The sequence below is a fragment of the Lissotriton helveticus genome, chromosome 2_1 (genome assembly GCF_964261635.1).
Source record: "Lissotriton helveticus chromosome 2_1, aLisHel1.1, whole genome shotgun sequence".
NCBI classification, from domain to species: Eukaryota; Metazoa; Chordata; class Amphibia; order Caudata; family Salamandridae; genus Lissotriton; species Lissotriton helveticus.
In genome coordinates this window covers 1,877,758,335-1,877,778,828 of record NC_136059.1, presented here as the reverse complement: position 1 = coordinate 1,877,778,828, position 20,494 = coordinate 1,877,758,335, and positions in this window count along the sequence as shown.

The window sequence follows — 20,494 nt, the reverse complement described above, 5'->3', positions numbered from 1 at the left end:
TTTGCTTGTAAAAGACTTATATGTTCGCCGTAAGCAGTTTCCTGTTTGCTTGGCATATGCGGTGACAATCCATAAATCGCAAGGTTTAAGTGTAGACAGTGCATTGGTGAATATTGGCAGTTCTGTGTTCAAGGAGGGTATGGCATATGTGGCATTGTCACGAGTCAGAACTTTATCGGGATTGTACTTGATTGAGTGTGATGTCACAAACATTTGTGCGGATCTAGATTGTGTTAAGGAATACAATAGGTTAAGAAGAGAGTATGCGCCACATTTGCCTCAATATCCTTTGTTTGAGAAACGTGTTGTAGGCCGGAAACGAAGAAATGTGACAAATAGTAGGGAGGTTGTAGCAAAAAGAGGAAAAGTCGATGAACTCAAAATTATAAGCAGAAAGAAAATGGATTCTGTTGAAGATGTTGTTGGTTTTCAATTTGAAAATAGTTCTGGTGTCAACTGCTATGCTAATGTAGTGGTTAATGTTGTCTTTTCTCTAGAAACTTTAAAACAACAGATTGTGATCAATTCGGATCAAAGTTTTTGCTGTTTACTGAACTCTGTGTTAGAGAAATGTAGCACTGATAGAACAAAAATAGAAAGTGTGTCTGAAATTCGAAATCTGTTAGACAAATGTTCAGGTGAAACGCAATTCTCTCAAAATATTCAGCAAGATTGTCAGGAGTTTTTAATGTATATTCTTGATGTATTGCAAGATGAAGGTGTAGATGTAGATCATCTGTTTGGCCTTTCTTATCAATGGCAGCATGACTGCGAGAACTGTAGGGTATCAAGTACTACTAGTGTAGAGTCTGAAAGATTTATATATTTAACTTTGCCAGACAGTAAATCAGTGTCCTTTAGTAAGCTAGTAAAAGCAGCTGATCACAACATTTAGTGTAGCCAATGTAAGTCTGCAATGTTGTCCACATTATTTATACGAACATATGGCCAGTATGTCATTTTAATGTTCCAACGATGTAGGCCTGATGGAACAAAATTGACAACTTTAATTAAAAATGTTGTGGCTTCGCAGTTGTCAATATCAGGAAGGACTTTTGTAACTGCAGCAATTATATATCATGACGGTCCTTCAACAACATCAGGACATTACACCGTTTATTTGAAGTCTAGAAACGGCTGGTCATTCTGCAATGATTCTGTTTTAACTTTCAAAAAAAAATTGCCTTTTGACCTTAAAAATTCTTACCTGGTGTTTTTACAACCAAAATTTTAGAGAAAGAATCTCGGGATTTGCTCTGAGGAATTTCAAAAGGTTCTAATGGCTCCTACACTATTTGGCCTTGAGGATAAGTGTAGTACAGAGTAAAAAGTTATTTTTGAGTTTTAAGTAGTTCCTGAAAAAAAAGAAGGTTTTCTTACAGAAAGTGGTGGGCACGGATTAGTTAAAGGACAACAGAGTATTTCCCAAAGCAAACGGTATTCTTACCATAACACTTGACGTCATGGAAAAATAACTGCACTTTGAATGAGTTCAGAAAAACAGTTTCTTTTAATAAGCTAATTCAAGCAGGCAATCAAAACATGGAGTAGAGGTAATGTAAGTCTGCAACGCTGTCTACATTTTTTGAACAAACTTTTGGTTATAATGTCATTTAAAAATTCCAACTATATAAACCTGATGAAAGTAAGTTTTCAACTTTAATTACAAATGTTATGGCTACACAGTCGTTGATTTTAGGAAGAACATTTCTAACTACAGCTACTATATGACATGATGGTCCTTTGACAACATCCACTTATTACACAGCTTATTGAAAATGTAAAAAAAAGCTGATGTTTCGGAAATTATTCACATTTGACTATGACTATGAAACAATGTTGCCTTTTGACTTAAAAATATTCTTACTTTCTGTTTTCAGAAGAAAGAATTTTGGGTAGGTAACTGGCCTATAATGATTCTAGGAGTTGATATAATTTTATGTACAGTTTTAAATTGCTTTGTGATTAAAAGTGATGTAGAGAATTAAATAATTGTAGTAGTCATAGAGGTAGTGTAAGTGTGCCTCATAGTAAGCAGTATCAGTGTCATAGGAAATGTGGAACATGAGTGAGCAAGAATGGTAAAATATTACTAGTACAGGATTGTGAAAGTGATCTTGAACGTTTTCTTTCTGAAAGTTACGGAAAAAGAAAATGACGGGATTTGCTTAGAAGAATTCCAAGAGTTATAAATGGCTCTTAGACGATTTGGCCTTGAGGAGAAGTACGGTAGAGAGCGAGAAGTCATTTATTGTATGTAACATATTTGTCAAAACGATGGAGCTTTTCTTTCAGAAAGTGGCGGGCTGAAAATAATAACAGCACAACAGAGTATAAGCTGTTCATAGGACATCCTTCGACGTCATGGAAAGTAAGTTACTTTTAAGGAGTTCTGATTTCTGATTGGTTATGTTATATGGTTTTTTTAAACAATCATTTTGATTGTGTTTTTTCCCCCCGCTGTTATATGATGAATACCTTCAAGTCACTGTTTTAAGTGAAATTTGATATATTCTGAGAACAGCAAAAATAAACCATTTAATATGTATAATTAATTCTGTACTTTTTGTATTTATGATATACATTTAGAACTGTGTAGGAAGCATGGAGAAACTGAGGCTTCTGTAAGTGTCAAGGGAGGTGAGTAATGTACATTGCTCTGTTGCATACAGTCCTCACCTTCTGCGTACTCTTGGATATGCTAGACTACATCTGTACAATGAGATACCTAAGCTGAGGAAATACAGGTGATGTGATTGTTAAATGAGCAAAAATATTTGCACGTTTTTCAATTATATCACCTGTGTTTCCTAACATTACGAATCACATTGTGCAGATGAGGTTTAGGCCTGTCCAGGGAGACAGAGGAGGTCTGGCCTTTGTTCAAGAGTGCGGTGGACATGACTCACTTCGTTGGTAGGCCTGCACATGTATTATCTCCTCTGTACTCTTCAACAAGCCTAAATTTAATCTGTAACTCTGAGTAGGCCTCACCTCATACAAATCTCTGGATAGGCCACACCTTATCGGCATCCTGAAACAATCATTTAAAATGTTAGGAGCAGTTTTATGATGCCCGTGCGCCTCTTTTGCGCCGCCGTTGCGTCACTTTTGTGACGCAGCAGCAGTGCAAAAGATGCACCATGTTGCAAGATAGGCCTCACTTCATCTGCAACAAGATACTGTCAGCTTAAAATGTATATATTTAGGACTGTGTAGGGGGCATGGAGAAACTGAGGCTTCTGTAAGTGTCAAAGTTGTTGCATACAGTGCTCACCTTCTGCGTAGTCTTTCATATGCTAGACTACATCTGCACAATGAGATACCTAAGCAAAGGAAACACAAGTGATGTGATTGTGGAATGAGCAAAAAAAATTGAACGTTTTTCAATTACATTACCTGTGTTTCCTAACATTATGAATCACATTGTGTAGATGCCTCACTCAGTCTGTATCTGACACTCTTTCCTTCACTTCCTCTGTCTCCTCTCTCCCTCACTCTCTTTTCCTTATTCACCCTTTCCTTATATAGTTTACCTTACTCACTTTCTTTTAGTAGCTTACACAACTTCAATTTAGTTTTCTCTTCTATCCTTCTTTTCTGTCACTGAAAGTATCTTCTTTTTTTTCTCTTAGTAATTTACTCTATTTCAATTTCTTTTTGTCTCTGACTGTCTATCACCGTTTCTTTCTCTTTTTTTCTGCATGTTTATCTCTAACTTTATTTCTTTGTAAAATTGGATGATTGTCAATCTTTTCCCTTGTCTTTTCTAATTTTTAAATACATGTTTTAATATTTTTCAAATTTTTGTTGTTTCTTTCACAGATTGAAAGTATAAAAATAACAAGTGACTAAGTTAACGACAATTATAAGGTAAGTGTTTTGTACTCTTTTCGTTACATTTCTATCACATTTAACTTCTATTAGTTCCACTGCTTCATTTCTTTAACCGTCAGTTTCCTGCCTTTGCTACTTCCCTCATTCCTTTTTCTATTACTTACTTACTCTATTCCTTCCACTCCTTTTCTCAGTCCCTCTGTTCTCATAGTTCCTGACTCCTGTTCACTCACTCCGTCTCTATTACTCTCACTATCTCTGACTCATCACTCTTTCACTACTTGTTCATTATGCTTTCTCCCTGTAGTTCAAACACACTAAGGGGCATATTATCAACACAGGTGATAAAGTTATCGCTGCTTTTATCGGCAGAAAACTGCCGCAAAAGCGGCTTTAGCGGCAGTTTTCTGCCAATAAAAGCAGAGATAATTTTATCGCCTGTGTTGATAATATGCCCCTATGTTATTTACATTTCTTTGCTGTTTCAATCATTCCTTTTCTGTCACTTCTTCTTTTCTGCTTTCTGTTATTCCACATGTTTTAACCTTAGTCACTATCATACATCTTGTTTTATTCCTATTTACTTTTGCTCACTGTTTTCTTAACACTTTCCCTCAGGATTGTTCTTTTAGTCCGGTTCTATCCCTACCTCTCATTCCACTTCCTTTACTGTTTTTCTTCTTATTTTGAACATTCACTCACATTCTCTAAGAAACTCTTGTTTATTATTCTTCTACTCTCCTTTTTTTCTTTCACTTCCTTATCTATTTTGTTTTTCACAATTATACCCTCTTCCATCTTCTCTTCGGTAAATAGATCTATTAAACAGTATCTCTGTGTTACTCCCTCTAGCTGTCTTTCTTTTAACATTACTCTCTTTTTCCTTCCCTTATACTTACTAATTTTTTTTTTTTCTGGTTCGCTTCTGGTTCGCGTACCGGCGCGCGAACCGGGAAGCGAATCAAAAGAAATAGAGGTTGCCAGAGTGCTAAACATTCTAGCAATTTTTTATAAAGGGGAGGTAGTTCTGAAAAGAACTTTTTTTTAATTATTTTTGTTGTTTTATATATTTTTTATTATTTTTCTGAACATTTTTTTACTTTTTTTGTATTTTTAGAACGGTTTTATATTTTTTTTGTTTTTTTGGGGGGGGAGAAACGAAAATGATTCATTATAAAGGGTTTAACAGGAGCAACAAAAAAAAAAGATAATTTATTGTCTGGGGTGGTTTGGACAATTAGATTGTCGATAGCTCTGTTGATTAAAGTGATGCTACTCTCCCTGTAGCAAATCAGTTGGCCGCAAAAAATGCAGACATGCTTGACAATCCCAAACTTTAGCTGGATGTTTGGGACCATCTCCCTCGCCTCTGGTCCCTTCACTGCCTCTACATTTGATGTTCTGGCCACAGGAGGGGGGTTATCCTGCAGGTCACGTACCTGCGCAGCACTATAATTATTAGGGTGCCACCTCTGCATATGGCGATGCATGGTGTAATTGCCATTGCTATATTTTTTATCTGTCCCTCTGGACAGATCGTTTTTACAGATAAGGCAAGTAACATAGCGGGCATTTGCTTTTTTTTTGGCCCTGGGGATATTTGAAAAATTGCCAAATGAAATTTTCCTTGACATGGGACCTCCTAGGCTCTTCAGGCAAAAAATGCCTCTCTTGCTGCTCTTCCTCTTCTTCCTCCTCTTGCTGAACGATAACCTGAGGAGGTGGTCCTCTCTTCATAGGAGGTGGTGGTGGGGGGTCACCAGCTGCAGCTACAAGACTTGCCATTTCTAAGTGATCAAAAAAGGTCTTCCTCTCACAAAGTTGAAAGTCAGAGTGAGGAAACAAGGAGGGGTTTTCATCATTTGGGAAAAAAAATAGTTCTAAACCAATGAAAAGTGTTATTTTTAGGTCACATGACCTAGCCTTACATCATTAGGAAACCAAAAGTGAAATGAACCAATGGAAAGTTTTATTAACAAGTCACATGACCTGTTATGCTTACGTTACGCGCTCCGCGCTGCGCCCCGGATCGCTTCCGGGAAGCTGCGCTTCGCGCCTCGCTTCGCACACCGGAGCACTTCCGGGTGCGCTAACGCGGCGCGTCATATGACGCATTACGCGACAACGCGATACGTCGCGGTTACGCGACGCGTCACGATGTTGTTTTCTAACACGGCAGTTGCGCAGACGGAACGTTTACCGGTTCGCGGACTGGGTCGCGGCAGCAAATTGAGCTAACGGGATCGCGGACCGGGAGCGAAACAAAAAAAAATAATAAAAAAAGACATAAAAAAATTGTATTAAAAACATATAAAATATATTTTTCGATTTAAAGAAGAATACATTTTAAAGCTTTTGATATTTGCTATTGAAAAACCATTGAAATTCACTGAAAAAAACCATAGGTTATAGACCATATATAGTTAGGAATTAGCATTTACAAAACCTTATTTTACTCACACAAAACCATTGAAATTCGCATATATAGTTAGTTGCACTAACTATATATCGCGCACCCGCAATCCACTGCTGATCATGTCACATATTACATCATTCATGACATGCTCAGTGACATCACTGATGACATCACTGATGACATCTCAAATGACATCACTGATGACATCACTGATGACATCTCAAATGACATCACTGATGACATCACTGATGACTACATCCAGTGACTGTATGTTTCTGTAAATTTAAAATATGTCTTACATATTGAAGAATGAGTGGATGTATAAGTGTCTGGATGAAGGATTAAGTAGGTGCATGACTGACTGTATGAGTGAGTGATTAAATGTGTCTCACTGAGTGCATGGGTTAGTGACTAAACTGTCTTAATTTGTGCATCATTATGTCTGTTGTTCTGTAAACTGCTGCATGTGTTGATCAGTAGCTATATGAGTAACTATATGTGTTATTGATTGGTTGCCCAAGTATTTGTATGGGAGACTGAGTGTGTGTGTGTGGGTGACTGGGAGGTGTATGACTCTGTGCATAGATGTGTGAGCAGTTGATTCACTAGATGTATGGGTTCAAAAGTGCATGTGGAAACAGCTGTATGGGCGGTTGACTATGTGCATGAGTGTATTGGTGAGTGAATGGATATCTCAGTGCTACATGTCAAAGTAAGTACATATGTAAAACACAGTACATGTGAGAGTTGACATATATAAATAACTGTGCATAAGATCCAGTGGATGTGTGAGTGGCTGTATGGATCATTGTGAACTTGTATCCGGGATTGTATAAGAGAGTAAATATGTGTTAGTATATGTTTGAATAAGTAACGTGTGTATAACTGTATAGTTGAGAAAATGGAGGTGTGATTGATTTTTTGCATGACTGACTAGGTGTGTGAGTAACTCCATGGACGAGTGACAGTCTGTGAGTGTCTGTTTACACTGAGTGTATCTAAGGTTATATTAGAGTCTGAAGAGGTTCATCGTATTATCACATGAATGATGTCATCAGTGATGTGATCAGTAATGTCAAATGAGATGTCCAAAGTGATGTCATCAGTGATGTCATTTGAGATGTCATCAGTGATGTCATCAGTGATGTCATTTGAGATGTCATCAGTGATGTCACTGAGCATGTCATGAATGATGTAATATGTGACATAATCAGCAGTGGATTGCGGGTGCGCGATATATAGTTAGTGCAACTAACTATATATGCGAATTTCAATGGTTTTGTGTGAGTAAAATAAGGTTTTGTAAATGCTAATTCCTAACTATATATGGTCTATAACCTATGGTTTTTTCAGTGAATATATATATATATATATATATATATATACACACAACCCCAAAAATACCATTGCCACCCAAAAACCCAAACCCAGTCTAAAAACTCTCTTCCCTCCTAAAAACCCATACCCACCCTAAAGCCTAAACATTCCCTTGCCAGCCAAACACTCACACTAAACCCTAAAGATTCCCTCGCCAGTCAAAAACCCACACCCACCCTAAACCCTACAAATTCCCTTGTCCACCAAAAACCCACACCCACCCTAAGCCCTGAAAATAACCTTGCCACCCAAAAGGCATACCCATCATAAACCCCACAGTGCTAATTACGTTACTCATCTGGTCATCCCTTGCACACCTATACCCTGCTTGCTGGTGGAATTCCCACGTCCTGCCAAATTTAAAACCAACAAAAGATTTAAGGACTTAGATAAGATTTGTGCAAAATGAGAAATCACTATGTGTTGAAAGGCCAACAGAGGGCCCTCAATAGCTAAATGGAGGGAAGAACTTTTTAAATCGGCTGGGTTTGAGAGTAAAGTCCTGCTCCGAGAGGTGAAGGGGCAAGATTGGCAGGCACCTGCCTGGGAGAATTTAGTGGAATGTTTAAGTGACCCATATCCAGACACCCCAGTGGGGATCCCACAATCTCCAAACAGGTTAGGAAGAAGGGTTGGCTAGACATTGTCTATACCCAAACATTGTAGGGGGATGGGCGTAAGTCTGTGGGCTGAGCAGGAACTAAGAGACTGACTGTATCTGTGTTATTGGGCAGCATGGCAAGGGGCAGGGGGGATTGAGGGGAGGGTGGTATGTTCTCTATCTACAGGATGGGCATGAAATGTATACATTGCTTGTTTGCTTAGTGAGGTTGAATATTGTAACTACTCAATCTTGATGTACTGTATGTAACTAAACGAGTCTTTCCATTGTATTGGGCCCATGGTGGACCATTTGAATCTGAAAATAACAAGTTTGTTAAAAAAAACAATTGGAAAGAAAATGGAAGAAGTCATATGAAAAGCAAGAAAAAAAGATCTACCGTTTGGCCATTAGAAACTTTCATCTACAAATTAAATCTTCCCAAACATCCTACTTCAAATCCAAGATCGAAAGGACTTCTAACTCGTCTCGGAACCTATTCCAAATTGTTAAATCCTTAACTTCCTTGAATTCAGACAGTATTCTTCCAGAGCCCACTGTAGCATGCTGCAATTATCTGGCAATGTTCTTTCAAAAGAAAATCTATATCTATTCTGCTGTACAAAGTACGAAGAGTATCCCATACCCTATCCCAGGGGGAAAGACAGTGGGCACCTACACGACATGCCTAACAGCGTTCCCTGCCATCTCCCACAAATTACTACCAACGTTCTTTAGTAAAGTGGAGTCCGGGTCCCCTGCTGCCCCCCCCCCCATACCCTCCAATATCCTCCTTTAAGGAGCAGAATGTATTTTTCCAGCTTTTATTGCTGGATCTTCTCAATCTTTCACTATCAAGTGGCTTAGTCCCCTGAGCCTCGAAACATGCAGTGGTAAAACCACTATTAAAAAAAAAAGAATCTTGAACCCTTATGTCTTGGGAATTACAGGCCTAGCTCACTGCTGTCTGCAGTGGGAAAGATTCTAGAAAAACATTCAAATCGAAATGAATGGAGAAGAATGCCTTCCTTCACCCCACTCAGACTGGGTTCCATCCCCAACACAGCACTGAAAAGCACTCTTGGCGGTAGCAGAGGAGCTTAAGATGCTGCTGTACATCATTCTCCTCGATTTGAGTGCGACATTTGACACAGCACATCAAGGAATGCTCACCCAAATAATTAATGAAGCCGGAATAAAATATATTACTCTTCATTCGCTCACATCTTTCCTTAATGACAGGACGTTTCAGGTTTGTGAAAAAGCCCGTTACTCTAAAGCCTTCTCCCCGGTGTGCAGAGTGCCACAGGGATCCACACTTAGTGCCATGCTATTCTATTTAACCTCTACATGCGCCCGCTGGCAGATATTGTCCTTAAATTCAGGCTACACAGATGACACATAGCTGGTCGTCTCACTCGCACCTGGGCAGGTAACTCAGCCTCAACAACTTACCCCTTGTTTGGAAAAGGTAGCTAGCTGGGTGACGAGCTGCTGCTTCAAGCAAAATGGGAATAAGACGGAGATCATGGTGCTGGGTAATAAACTAAATTTCCAGCCGATGGTAGCTTGGCCTGAATGTCTAGGCACAGCACCAACTCCTAACGCTTCTATAAAAAGCTTGGGGATGTCGCTTGACAAATCACTTTCAATGAAAGCATAAGCTTGGAAAACTTGCCACCAGCAGCTATGGCCTCCTTAGTACTCTCTGAATTTTCTTAGATTTGCTTCCCCTTCTTTCTAGAAGGTTTGTTAAGGTTTTAGTACTCTCACGCCTGGACTATGGGAACTTTCTATACCTGGGGGCCCCACATCTGACCAAAAGGCTACAAGTTGTTCAAAATGCGGCGGCTCTGCTTTTGCTTGACATTCCAAGACATATTTCTGAGAAAAATGCATTGGTGTCTCTTCACTAGCCCCCCTGTTGATCAGCGGGTGAAGTTCAAGGCTCTATACCTAATACATAGAGGACATCATGCTGGAGGCTCAAATAGTTAGGACACAAAAATGGCAACTTTATCAAAGCAGCATTTTCAGAATTGTGACTTAAAATCTGACTTTACCATAATAGAGGATTTTAAATTACAATTCATTTTAGACCAAACATGTCATTTCCACCTGGTACCAAGCAGAAGTTGTCACTTTTTAAATATAATACGGTATCCCAATGTTATCCTTTGGATAAGTAGAACTCACAGGAGTGAAATACAAGTGAGGTTTCACTACCATGACATGTAAAACTTATAAGTACATGTTCTACTTTTTAAATACACTGCACCCTGGCCTAATGACTCCTTAGTGCCTCCCCTAGGGGTGACAGGAAGACTGAGGCCTGGCAAAAGGGTTAGGTTGCCAGGTTGAAGGTTGAAATGGCAGTTTAACACTGCGCACAGGCTGCGCTGGCAATCCAGGGACACGTTTTAAAAGGCTACTTAAGGGGGTGGCACAATAAGTGCTGCAGGCCCACTAGTAGCATTTAATTTACGAGCACTGGGTACATGTACTTTACTAAGGATGTATAAGTAAATTAAATGTGCCAATTGGGTTTAAGTCTATTTTACCATATTTAGAGGAGTGCGCACTAGCATTTTAGCACTGGTAAGGTGTGCAGAGTCCTGAGGCCAACAAAAATTAATTTAGCAAAACAGGGGGAGGGAAGGCAAAATATTTGGGAGGAAAATACGCCAAGGATGTAAGGTCTAACAGAACTGTTTTACGGGATTACAGCCATTGCTTAGCTTTTTCTATCAGGAACAGCGGTGATCAGATTACATTGGATTCTTGGTCAAGCTGCTGAAAATTGGAGTATACTCAAGAAAAAATTTTGTGGGGGCGTGGCTAGCAGCCGACTGCAATGGCTGCGTAGTAAGAAGGCTCCGTGGAGAAGACAGCCCTTCCACCGATCCGCACATTAATCCGCTAAGTTAACAGACTCCGGAGGCTGGGACCGAGGTCGGGGACCGTGCAGCTTTGGCCGGTGAAGATCCGGTATCGCAGCCCGATCGGAACCGGAGTTATTCGGTACAAGTGCCCGGCGGCCCTCAGCAAAACCCTGACACCGGCCTGCAGTGATACGAGAGCCCGACCGGAAGTAGGAGCAGGACGGTAGGGACGAACAGGAAGTGCGCCCTGCCGTCCCCGAGTCCGGAACTCCTGAAAATCAAGGCGCCGCAGCAGATCCGCCGCGACCAACGGATGTGCAGCCGACTGGAGCGCTACGTCAGCCCCCTGCTGAGAATACCGAAACCCCTCATCAGAAGAATACTTGGCGCAAAAGCAGCGGCACCTCAGCATGAGAACTCCCTCGGCGAGGTCCTACAGCAGGGTTGGAAGGAGGGGGCCCGCTACAGACAACCCCCCCCCCCACTGACTGGCTGCCGGCCGTACAAAGTAACCGCCCGGTAACTAGCGGGAAGGAGCGCAACCCGCAGCGGCAATTGCGGGAATCCGGAGCACCGGCCCCAGGCGGCCTAAGTGGCACATACACCGGGGCAGACAGGTGAGGCGGTGACTGACTGGCAGCAGAGGCAGAGAGGGACCGCGAGGGGTGCACACAGGAGGAACGCGTCTAAAGGACCCAGAGCATAACGCGGGCCACCGAGCGCGTACCTGCCCATTGTACGTGGGAGAGCCTACACAACCTCGGACTGAGGACACCCTGTATCGCTGGGAGGCCCCACAATAGCGCGGCGTCCTCATTACAGAAAAACTCGCAACGAACAGAATAAACTGGCGCAATGGTAGCGATATAGCACTACCGAAAGTCAAGGTGGACCCTCATACTATGATTGAGGCAGAATAAATCCCCACACCGGACCTCACACACAGGCCAGCGCAGTGGTTCAAGATCGTAACTATTCCTGCAGGACCCTGGGAGCAAAACGCTAAAACGAGTGGCTCTTTCCAGACATAAAGAAACCTACGAGGCGGCATAATGGCAGGCAGAGGTCCGAAAACTAATGCGATGCAGTAAAAATTGGACAAATATGCCTACGAAAAAAGCACCACACCGGCGACGGATGGGCGCTCACCCACGGGGAATTCACAAGAAGGAAATGGAGCCAAGAAAGTAACGCTTGAAGACGTGATGGCAGCCCTAACTCAAGTGCAGACCACAGTCGGAACAATTTCTACGAATGTCGCTTTGCTGCGAGCGGATTTTCACAAAATGGCGGAGCGGATGAAGGAGGTCGCGATAGTCACGAAATCCCTTGTGGAGGACACCTCGGAATTGCAGACGGCGGTGGCTCGCCTTGAAGCTGAAAATAAACTGATTAAGGAGAAGCTGGACGATCAGGAAGGGCGCTCCAGAAGAAACAACGTGAGAATCTTAGGAATTCCAGAGTCTGAAGGCTCGCCAGCGATGGACCTCTATGTAGAAGAACTGATTAAGACCAGGTTACAGCCCAAGGGCTTGTCCCACTTCTTCTATGTGGAAAGAGCGCATAGAGTCCCTGGAGGCAAGCCGAAACCAGGAGCGGCCCCTAGGCCGGTCTTGGCCAGGTTATTTAACTTTAGAGACAGGGACGCGATCCTCCAAGCTGCAAGAATCGCGCCACCAATCCGAGTGCATAATTCCACACTTGCCTTTTTTCCGGACTACACTGCGGAAGTCGCCCGCAAACGGAAATCCTTCTTGGACGTCAAAAAGACGCTGAGAGCACGAGAGATACCATACTTTATGTTATTCCCGGCGAGATTGAGAGTAGTGGCGGACAATAAGACCTGGTTTTTTGATACACCGGAAATGGCGCATGACTGGCTGGAGGGTTGGAGACAAGCAGCGGCACCTCGCCGTACAAACAAGAACGACCGGAACCATCAGCAGGGGGAACGCACTGGCTCACAGGCATCAAGACGCACAACTCCTGATCGATCGCCAGGAGCAGGATCACTAGACAATGAACACTGAACGGGCGCATGGACGAGCGACTGCCATGGGAACGCTAGGCGCTATGAACAATGCTGGTCAGGCTGTAATCGGATGCTGGCTTGGAAAGAGCCACGGAGGGCATGAAGGGCCGATGCCTCCACGGATCCTTTACCCCGGCAAGCAAGTACTATGGGTTTAAACGGGGACGAGCACTCTGCTAAGTTGGGGGGGCGGGCGGTTCAATGTCCGTTAAGCAGGGAGGCAGGGAGGGGGAGGGCAGGGGGCAACCCGTTGTTATTACTCAGTTGTTGTTGAGAGAACAGGCAGGGCAAAATGGACGAGACGTATTGACAATACCACTGAGGATTAGACACTGGGCACTGACACACTGGAGACACTATCAATCTAAGACGACTTCTACATGGCACACGACACACGACCTGACACCCCTGAGGTAGGGGCCCGAGCAACACGTGTAGCGCCACTACAATTACTGACGTGGAATGTGCGCGGATTAGGTGACAAAATAAAGAGGGGTCTAGTGACAAAGGCCATCAAACGACTTGGCCCGGCGCTGGTCCTCTTGCAGGAGACACATCTTACAGGGCGGGCATGTAAGGCACTAGATAGAAGAGGCTACCGAATGGAAGTACACTCAGAATTTACATCGGGCTCGAGGAGGACAGGGATCCTGGTACGGAAGACATCCACCTTTCTGGTCCTACACACCAAAACAGATGACCAGGGACGTTTCGCGGCGGTCCATGGCCAATTGGAAGGCAAGCTGCTGAATATAGTATCAGTTTACATACCCCCAGCTCTCCACTCCGTCGCATTGCCGGCCCTGGGGAAATTCCTCTTAGATCTACCAGAAGGGGACCTTATTATAGGAGGAGATTTTAACGCAACGGTGAATGACACAGTAGATAGGTTCCCTGTTCGACCGCACACACCAGGACCCTCTCGGTTCAACAGCTTCCTAGAAGCACTTGGACTGAAAGACATATGGAGACACACGCACCCCACTTTGCAACAATACACCTATTACTCCGCGACACATAATAGTTTGTCACGCATTGACTATTTCTTGACACTGAACAACGGGGCGCTAGTAATTGACGGCGTAGGCATTCAGCCCAGGGGGATATCAGATCACTCCCCACTGACCCTAACTCTGTCCTTCAGGAGAAGACCCGCAGAAGAATATACCCGATACACCCGGGATATCTCAAGATCCCCCAAATACGTAAACATTTACAGAAGGAGACGAAATGCTACTTTGCTGAAAACACGAACACAGTGGCATCTCCCTCGGTTCTTTGGGAGGCCTATAAAACTGTCCTACGGGGGCAAGCCATAGCGTCCATTGCGGGACATAAACGAACGCAACAGCAGGAATTACCAGAGTTGGAACTGGCGCTGCATGCAGCAAATACGGCACACATGGCGGACCCTACGCCGGGGTCGCTACGTGAACTACAGCGGTGCCAGCAGCGGCACGGGGACCATCTGAAGCGACAGACTGTTGCCGGTATTACGGCAACCGCACACAAAATATATGATGTAGGGGATAAAGCTGGGAAAATGCTAGCCTGGTTGGACAAAAAGGGGGGAGGCACCAAAGGCATATTACAGCTCCACGCCTCGGACGGGTCGCTACGATCACGCCCAGAGGAGATAGTCAACACATTTGCAGACTACTTTCAGGAGGTATATACCCCGAATAGAGAGGTGACGAAAGAGGAGCCATTAGATATACTTAGCCCCATACCGACTCAGTCGCTTACATCGGAGGCAGCAGAGGAACTGGAAGCAGACCTCTCGACTGAGGAAATACAAGGTGGCATCAGCGCAGTGGCGTCCGGGAAAGCATTGGGCCCCAACGGGATTCCCATTGAGTGGTACAAACTGATGTCTGAGACATTAAGTGCGCCGCTGCTGGCAATGTACATGGATAGTCTAGAACTTACTGAGCTCCCGCCAGACCAACGCACTGCAACCATCGTGGCAATCCCGAAGCCCGGAAAACCACCAATGGGATGTACCTCCTATCGCCCAAATCTCTTCTCAACGCAGAAGCGAAAATTTTGGCGAAACTATTGGCTACCAAATTGATGTCCCACCTCCCACAACTGATCCACCCGGATCAATCGGGCTTTATGCCCAACAGAAATACAGCCCTGAACCTTCGCCGCGTCCATGGAGCATTGGAACGAGCGACGCAATTGTCGGAATCGGCAGTAATACTGTCATTAGACGCCAGAATGGCGTTCGACATGGTCGAATGGCAATATCTTTTTGCGGTGCTTTCACATATGGGTTTCGGCCCTAAATTTATATCCTGGATACAACTCCTTTATACGAACCCGATTGCACACGTAACAGCAAACGGCAACATCTCACACACCATACAACTTGCGAGGGGGCCTCGGCAGGGATGCCCTCTGTCCCTGTTGTTGTTTGCCCTGGTACTAGAACCACTAGCGACATTGATCAGGACTATTCCTTTGTTGAAAGGTATCGGTTAGAGGGAGGGATGGGAAGATAGAGTCTCCCTCTACGCCGACGACATGCTCGTCTACATGACGGAACCAGAAAGTGGCATACCAGAGCTTCTTGTGCTTTGTAATGCCCACGGGGCAGTATCCGGTTACATGACTAACTGGACAAAATCAGTGATTTATGTGCTGAGCGGACCGGCCCCAGCCCTACCCGATGATTGCCAACTAGAGGTGGCGGCGGACTCCTTTAAATACCTCGGCATATATATCACTAAGGGCTCGGCCGAGTTCTACGATAAAAATTTAAAGCCGCCATTGGATCGCCTACGGCGAGATGTGCACCATTGGGGAAATCTGCCTTCGACACTGCTGGGGAGAGCGGCGCTATTTAAAATGATGGCACTGCCACGCTTCCTTTATGCACTCGAAAACACACCGTATCCGGTACTCCCACGCTACTTCCAACAAGTGACAGCCGTAGTCTCTAGCCTGCTCTGGGGGGCCCGTCCGGCACGGATAGCGCAGGTAAAGCTGAACAGAAGCTGGTACGAGGGTGGAATTGCATTGCCGAACTTGTAGATGTACTACTGGGCAACACAACTCAAGACTATCAATCACTGGCTACATGTGCCCCAGGATGACCCAGCCTACAGGGCCGACAGAGAGCAACTAGGCACACACAGTTTACTGGCAGCGCTTTATAACTTCTTGGAATGTGCACGTCTGGCTTTGAAATGTAATTATTTTGAATTTGAAGGCACCCTCTATTTACAAACAGGGGGGACATCAATGGGAAGTGTCTTTGCTCCCAGCGTGGCCGGACTTTATGTCCATGACTTTGAACAGAGATTCATTCTTAATGACACTAACCCTTTTCGCGATAACCTGATCTTTTGGAAACGGTATATCGACGACGTCCTAGCAATCTGGCAGGGACCCACTGAGCAATTGGACCTGTTCATCTCCTGGATTAACACCTGCGATGGCAACTTAAGATTTACCCATTGCTATGATAAGGAAAAAATTGTGTTCCTTGATGTTGTGATTAGCAAGGAGAACAACAAGTTAGCGACCCGGACTCATTACAAACCCACTGCAAAAAATAACCTCTTAAGATTTGAGAGCTTTCATCCGCGTCCACTTAGGGAAAATCTCCCATATGGACAGTTCCTCAGGCTAAGAAGGAACTGCAGCAAACTGTCTGAATATAAGGAACAAGCCACTGATCTAACAGAGAAGTTACAGAGTCGTGGTTATCCCGACAAGATCATAAAGAAATGCCAGAAAAGGGCCAGAAATCAGCCGAGAGATGTACTCCTGGAAGAAAGATCAAGAGCTGACAACCCCATACCTTTGACCTGCGTGACAACATACAGCGCAATATCAAACCAGGTGACTAAGAGCATAAATAAACATTGGGCAATCATAAACTCTGGAAAACTACATTGGGAAAAACCCCTTTTTTCTTTTAAAAAATCACAGAGTCTAAAGGACACTCTGGTAAAAACCAGACCAAAAGCTAAGACAGCCCCAACTACCCAATCTATCACTGAAATTTGGGGCCTCCCGAATGTGACAGGTCACTATCGTTGTGGCAATTGCTGCGTTTGCCACCTAACCAGGAATACAAAGACACTGGAGCTGGAAGAAGGCAAAGAATGGAGACAAATTGCTCACACAAACTGCAATAGCTGCAATGTTGTCTATTTGATTGAATGCACCTGTAAAAAACAGTATATTGGAATGACCACCAGGAAGATCAAGCAACGGATCTGCGAGCATCGCAGCACCATCCGCTGCAAAAAAAGTGCAACGAGATTAACTGACCATTTCCTGGAGAAAAATCACACACCAAACGACATGGTATGGACTGTCATCGAACAACTACCAACTGGGCCAAACTTACAGAAACGCCTATATGAAAAAGAGCAAAGATGGGTGTATAGACTGTCAACACACATCAATGGTCTTAACGATAATATACAATGGGCCAACGTTCTATGACCCCCCTATGCCCTCAGTAGCCCGGGCTGTGTTTTCCACTCCCCGCAGGTTTAGCATCAGCCTTTTTGATTGGTAGGACCAGTCGTTCCTCAAATGTCCTGAAACTGACTACCTTTGAAAAACTCTTTTCCCAAAAATCTGTCACCCTGTGTACAAACTTAAATGTAGGTTCTCTAGTAATGAACCACTGAATGGGCAAATTAATTATATGAACCCATCACGGAACGGGCAATGTAACTATTCAAATTCATGTCCCCGTTTTTTCACTTAAACATTTTGTTTCCCTTTGTATTAATTATTTGACACGCTCCTTTTGTATCCCCACTAAGAACAACAACAAAACGAGCGCTGTTACTATGGGAACCAATGTCCCCGGGAGGCCTCCGTAGCGCAATGGTATGACGTCACTACGTCAGCGCATGAGGCTAGCCACGCCCCCAACTTCCGCGTTGGCGGCTCTCTTATCCCCGGCCCCGTCTTCACTTCGTTTACGGGCGCGTGGAGGGACCTCGTAGGTACACTGATACCGTTAGCCTGCGAAACTGTAAGTAGAGACTCGACGAACAGCAGGGCAAGAAGGAGCTCTGTGCCTCTGGTCGGGGCACGGCCCCATTCCCCGGATGTCTCCCTAACGGGCTAACTATTTTTACTCCAATGCTCTCTTTTTCAGAATATGTTTCTAAACCAGGCCGCCCCTCCCAAATCCCGTGCTGCCCTATGACCCTCCATTAGGAGTAAGCATGGTCTACTTTATGTGTTTTTGTCGTGTGTGTCTGGTATTGTCATATGTTTAGTTAAGAAACAGTTATCACTTCGCTATGCCCCCCACCTAAATATGGTACGAGTGTTGCATAGCCACGCACCGATAGTTCTTGATGCGTGTGAATGAATAATAAATTTACGCCCAATACCACAATAGCACGCTACAATTGATAGGTGTGCTTGGTTATAACTGAGGGCTCTTCTGCGCCATGAATCAGTTACGATACTCATTGAGCTGCACTGTGCACTCCGGAAATTCTGCACAAACCATATAAACTTTCAGTATGGGATGATTCAAGAGATATGAAGACACGAGACACCGTCACTTCACTACGTTGCAGGCTTGTAACTAGTTTGATTGTGATTATTATTTTTTTCTCCACAGCGCTTTTCTTGATTAGCCACTTTTGGGTTATACTTTCATTCTTTTGCCTAGCACCACGAATTTTGCTGCTAAGGCACAGGGAATTGCAGGCACGGCAGGGCGTTAGTGTACCCTGACCACCCTATTCCTTGTTTTGGTCCTGAAGAAAAACCGGTAATTCCCATTACGGTTTGAAACATGTAGACCCACCACACATTTTCCCAGATACTTTTGGTCATAACTATACCATTAACTGTATCAACACTTATATTTTAGCATTGTCCAGTAGCTTTAAGAATAAAGTTTTTTCATATAAGTCATACCAGGACAATTTTTAACTCACCTACATCGTTTTTTCACATTCATCACTCACATACCAGCTCCACTGTAGTTCAGGTGTCGAAGCACACCTTGATGGCACTCGGCCATCAGGGTGGCCCGATGATGAAGCATGTCACCGACCAGGTCGGTGAGTGAGGGGTTACTAATAAGCAAAGAAGGACTTTCTTCTCTTTGATAGTGAATCATCCCGCAGAAATCGCTCTCTGAGCCTTTTTTCTGGTGATACTCCTTATTATTTTTGTTAATTCAGATACCTAACCTAGGGGACTAGGAGTATTGTTCCGTCCACTTTGGTGGATAAAATCCCTTAACTCTCTCCCATTGTTTTTGACAGCGCTTTATAACGACCTGAATGGAACGAAGCGCTAGCATCACCAAAAGAGGTGAGCGTCTCAGCTAAGTTTCGTCTTGTGCAGCTTAAGATTCTGCATAGGATCTACTACACCAGGATCACATTACACAAGCTCCACCGGGCGCAGCATTCTTACTGTCTCCGGGGGTGTGGGGAGGAAGGGTCTTTTCTGCACACCATTTGGGACTGCCCGGCTATACAGGACTACTTGAGGCAAGTAAGGCGCACTATCTCACAAACAGTGGGGGTCTCCCTTACACCAGAGCCCCGCAAATGCCTGCTGAATATCTGGGACCCGAACGATCTCTCACGTCACGGTCTGATTTGGGGCACGATAGGAATTATGGTAGCTAAGAGAAATATAGCACAGAAGTGGGGAGCAGCAGACTCACCGACATTGACACATTGGTGCTAAAATATGGATTGGCTGATGCTGACAGAGAGGACGGTATATACAATGAGGGCATGCCCACGTAAGTGGAACAAGGTCTGGATGCCCTGGAATACATATAGGGGGGACCTGTATGACCCACTGCCTGAGGATGATGTTGTCAGTTCAGAGGATGAGGAGGAAGAGGATAGAGATCTTATGTCAGATGAAGTGTGAAGTGACCGCAACACATGTATACATCCAGTGCAGACGCTTCATGTGTCACCCTCGGTGCAACCGGTGTGCACAAGACTATGATTGAAAGTACAATTGTTTGGGATTATTCAGAATGCCATCGACCTGCCAAAGTTACTGTTTGGTTTATCGTTAATTATAACTATTGGAAACGAATGTTTTTACATACTTCCATAAGAAAATGTGAGACAACACTGTATCTGTAGTAAAGTCAGAGCGAATTGCTTCTATTTCACATATTGTGCCGCCGGACCTGTGGTTGTCGGCTAAAAGGCTGTGTAATACTAACAGAGATTTAAGGTTAATGTACATCATCGCAGCCGGCCCGCAGGGTTGTAGGCTCAATGCCGTGTAACGTCGATAATACCTAATAAAGGTCTTACAAAAAACAGAAAAGAAAACAAAACATTTAGTGTAAGTAGATTAAGCCAGTATGCCCT